This window comes from Leptosomus discolor, chromosome 3, assembly GCF_034619465.1.
Source record: "Leptosomus discolor isolate bLepDis1 chromosome 3, bLepDis1.hap2, whole genome shotgun sequence".
Classification (NCBI taxonomy): Eukaryota; Metazoa; Chordata; class Aves; order Leptosomiformes; family Leptosomidae; genus Leptosomus; species Leptosomus discolor.
This window is the reverse complement of record NC_141393.1, coordinates 41,838,699-41,843,721: the sequence shown is the minus strand read 5'-3', so window position 1 is coordinate 41,843,721 and position 5,023 is coordinate 41,838,699. Positions and strand designations below refer to the sequence as shown.

At 43.4% G+C, this 5,023-nt stretch overlaps 1 pseudogene; it reads right to left on the bottom strand.

The window, feature by feature from the left end:
- Positions 1-4,529: 4,529 nt before the first annotated feature.
- Positions 4,530-4,641, bottom strand: LOC147415822 (U2 spliceosomal RNA; annotated as a pseudogene).
- Positions 4,642-5,023: the final 382 nt, after the last annotated feature.

Genomic DNA, 5,023 nt, shown 5'->3' with positions numbered 1-5,023 from the left:
CCGTAATGACTTCATTCTCCTAATGCCCCTGCGAGGCTCCTAGTGACCTTGTTGAAGTCCTTCTTTTAGAGATGAGGAGCTAAGGTTTTGAGGAAACTCATCTTCCTCAAGGTTACACCAAGAATCTGAAGGAAGTCATGAGGGGACATAGCACATCATAACTTTCACCACCAGAACAGCTTTCTGTTCTTGTACACAGAAGACAGCACGGCTGCAAGAAGATGCATGGTGTACTTACATACAATCACTGATACCTAGCGGTAGAGATGCAACTATTTCCACAGCTGTAAGGAGGTGTCCTGACCAAGAACTCTAAGCAAATAACATACTAATGAGCTCCTTGGATAGACGTAGCATTGTCTTTTTCAGTGGTGGCTTATGCGGCTATGAAGGCACAGAATAAGCTTTTCGTCTCCACATTTCTTACCACTACTATATAATGCGATACAACACACTTTACACTACGCTCTGTAAACTGCACTCCATCATGGCTATCAAAGACTTGAGAGAGGGGAAAAAAAACCCTGGAAATAATCTCTTAGTCTAGAGAACAGAAAATGGGCAACCTGAAGGAAAATAGGTTTTGGCGTGTGTTTAGATGGTAGCAATGAACTGAGGAAGAGCAGGGACAGACTTGGATAACATGAGTAGATGAAATCAAAAAGAAGATTGAATAGGAAGGAACAGAGGTTGTTAAGAACTGCAGCTGTGAAGTTGATTCACATAATATTCACTGAGTTTATCCATTCATTTGTTACTCGTATTATTAACTGCGGTTATGACTGTGATAACAAACATTGGTCAGAACCAGGGCTCCATTTTGACAGGTATATTAGTAGTTGTGCAACTAGATCTTGAGTTAATCGGCTTACAATTGGAGTAAGAAAAGCCTCATTTCAGGATATGAAATCACAGGGAGGCGCTTTTGGTGATTAACAGTTGCTTTTATACATGTTTGTTTCAGTTTCTTAACCAGTTAGGAAATCTTTGTTTACAGGTCTTGTTGCAACTTGGCAGCTATCCACATAGCTGCTTCTCTGTCCTTCTGCAGATTCGTGTTGCCAAGCATGTGCCCTGGGCTGCTTTCAGAATGTCTCTCCGTTAATGTAAAGGCAGCCTCCCTGAGCAGCCAACGGCATCACGAAAGTAGACGAGATGTCCTGAAAAGACATCGATCCTCTTTTTCGAAGGACTGTGTCCCAGGATTTCTCTCAACCACGGCAGAAGTCAGCGGCCATAGTCATTTTAACAGGGAAAAGTTTTCACCCTAAAGCAAACATGCCATTAGCCCTAGCCAGCCCCGGCAGCTGCCTGATGGGACTGCCCATGCTACCTGCCTGCCATCCCTCACATTGGTGCTACAGTCAGTGACAAAGGTGAAGCGAAGTACACCTGGCTTCCTGTGTGTGCCCTCTTCAATCAGTCCTTTCCACACACAACAGTTTCCTTTGGCGAACAAGGCAATGAAAGGGAATTCATTATTATGATGGTGTTGCACAGGATTTAGGGGGACACAAGGAAAACAGTAATTCTGCCTTCCAACCTTTAAAATCAGTGGGCAGTGTAATACTGGGAGTTTGCTATGAAATTACATAGCAACAAGGCCCAGATTTAACAAGTACCATATTTAATACTGTAATTAAAGACAAGCCTAAGGTTTTATCTGATGAGAATGTTGATTGAGACTAGCTTGTCATACTAAAGAAAACAAACAAGTAGCTGTAGGCCATTCGAGGAAAAACTTTCTGGAGCCTTGGACTTTGCTAAATACAAAGTAGGGCAAGTCAATATTTTTAAAGACTTTTTTTTTTTTTTTTTTTTTTTTTTTTTTTTTTTTTTTTGTCTCCTGAAGTGAACATACATGCATGGAGAAAAATGTTACTTTATATTTCACTTGCAGCCCATGAAAAAAAACAGGTTTCTTTCCCATAGGTGCCAATTTGCAGAAGATACTTATTTTCCCTCCTGCAAGACCAGTGAACTGTGCCATCAAGAAAAGGGCCGTGCTAAACCAGATTTGCCAGCTGTGTGAGGCAGCCCGCGCCCTTCTGTGACTGCAACAGCGGCCTCTGGGAAGAGCAAGCGCCGGGTGCACAGCGAAGCAGGTCCAGGCAGCCACGTTGAAAACAGGAGCTCTGGGGAATTTACACAGCATTGGTCTAGTTCTTGTCATAATTGGCACACGGCGGGGGTGAAACGCCGTGGTACTTGGCCAGCAGAGCAGTCCCTCAGGAAAGAAATTCTCCCATGGTTAAATGGTGGAAATGCAGAGCCCTGCATGACCATGGCTTCAAGGGGAGCTGTGAAGAAGTGGGTGGGGAGCCCTGAAGATAAAAATTAGTCTCTCTCTCTCGGTGAACTTGGCTGGTGGACCAGCCCTTAGCAAACAAGAGTCTTGCAACAACCAGTCTCTTCCCACATATGGGAAGCCTTCTGAAAGTCAATCTCCACTACATCAGCTGACAAGGAAAGTAAGGGAAGATCATGGGAAGTCACTGGATGGCAGAATAGATTCAAAGCCTTTCAGCAGTGAAGGCAAAACTGATTTCTGCCACTACAAGGATGAGACCTTGAAGTTCCAGCAAAGGTTTTTTGTGACATGAAAACCAGAGGCTGGACGAAGACTGCTGCTGATGCACAGTTTATGTAGGTTCCAGAGTAGACTGGAAGTGTTGCTGCATTCATAGAAAAACTCTGTTTGCCCTGGGAAGTTACCAGCTCTGAAGTGATCAAATGCTGGGAGAGCACATCATGCAGCGAGCACTTTATGTTTTTGCCCTACTGTCATACTCCTCCCCCCAAGCACCTGCCTCTGGCCACTCTCAAGCACAGGGCAGGACAGACCTTTGGTCTGATGAAGCACAGCCATTCTTGTTTCCCTGGGCACTGCAATGGGGACGCAGGAACATGGGGAGCCCAGTCACCTCTGCTTGCGACTCTTGCTTGTGAGGCTGCCAATAGCTCCCGATTTTGTCTATGCCTCAAAGCAGTCTGGTTGGATAACCAACATTCAGACTATGGGCCATTAAACACTTCTCTCCAAAAATCTCCTCATACCATCCTGTACAGTTGCAGAGAAACAGCACCATCCAGGCCATGAATCCAGATTTTTCAGGACTGGTGGATGCATTCATGATTTGTGGCAGCCACAAAGCTTCCGGTTTTAAAGCAAGAGACAGCTGCAGTCATGCAGCTGTTAATAATAAGTTTTCTGCTGCTTTTGGACTAAATATAAGGGCACAGTTGCCTTTGTGCAAGGGCTAACCCTAACTATTGTGCAGAAAAGGCCTCCTCACACCATCCTGAAAAGGGCCAAATCTTCTCAAGTGGGCATTTCTGCTGCCCATGCGAGTCAAAGACGAGAAAAAAGAAATATCTGTAGCTATTTAATTAGCAATGTAAGTATATAGACCGCCCTGAAGAATAAGACCCTAAAACTGGGCTTTGTGTTTTCCTATGACGCTGAGAAAGACTATCTGGGTTCCTGTCCAGTGCAAAGTGAGCTGGAAGATATCAAAGTAAAATCTCTTAGTGGCCTCCAAGTGTCAAGCATTTTAGGTACGGCAATAAAATGCAAACATGACTTTTTGACTCAGGATCTCTCAGCCACATACCTCATGAACTGCAGATCTCCTGGGAGAGCGGGGCAGGGAAAAGCATGACTTGGTGTTTGCCTTGCCTGGGAGTATTTATTATTGGTCAGTTCTGGGGATATACTGTCAATCTGGACGAACCTTTTGACCAGTCTGGCATCACTATTCTCACGACTTCTGACAGGGAAAATTTAGCCGAACTCAAACTTGCCTGGAAATTGCAACAGCAGTGTCTTTAGAATAATATACACTACTCAGATTGAAGTTGTCTGATAACCTGCATAATGTAGGAACAAATCCTTCTGATTCATGAGTAAGCCTTTTTCGTATCAGATTACAACACACATTAGCAGCCTAATTCTTGTTCTTAGGCTCACATCATGTGCAAATACACTCTTTTGTCTGACACAAAGGGAAAAGACCATGATTATAGATGATTGCCACAGCTATCCTTTAACAAGAAAAAACCAAGTCCTGTATTATGTGACATCTGCCAAGAGACATGGATGCTGTGGGTTGCAGGTAGCAGTCCTCCTGCACAAGGAGGACACTTTAGCTACTCAGTGACACAGCTGAAGAAAAGCAAAGCATGCTCATCTATGACAGGCAGTCTTCCACGTCTTGGTCTAATCAGACGCTGACTCCAGCAAAGATCATAGAATCCTAGAAGAGTTTTGGTTGGAAGAGACCTTCAAGATCATCGAGGCCAACCTTTGTCCTAGCTCTATCAACACCACTAAACCATGTCCCTAAGTACAACATCTACCCCTCTCTTAAACACCTCTAGGGATAGTGGCTCCAGCATCTCCCTGGGCAGGCTGTTCCAGTGCCTGGCAACCCTTTCAGTCAAGCAATTCTTCCTAATATCCAGCCTGAACCACACCTGGTGCAGCTTAAGGCCATTTCCCCTTGTTCTATCACTTGTTACTAGGGAGAGCAGACTGAACCCCACCTCAAAAATAAAGTCCCCTCATCGAGGACGTATCAGATATCAAACTGATAAGAACAGACACTACACTTGATCTTAGCCAAAAGGCCGAGAAACGATGATGGCTCTTTGCAGTTTGAATCGTTTCTGGTCCATCTTTAAGCTCTCTGGTTCTCTTAACAACTTTAGGTTTTACAGAACTATTAACTAAATCAAATAACTGTGAGTGGGAAATACAACTGATTCTTACACTAAAATATATTTTGAGCTAAATATATTTCAAATATTTAGAAATATTTGAATAAATACATGAATGACATGCCAAATATAATCCTACAAAAATATTTTTAAAAAAATAATTTTTGAGCAAAGACTAATTTTAGGAAAGTATCTGCAGAAATACAGCTATGTAAGCCTGACTAGTTATCCTTACTTTCTTCTTAAATCATTGGGCTATGTTCAGGCGCCTCTACGTACAGTGAAATGGGTAGGTTGGGAGTCT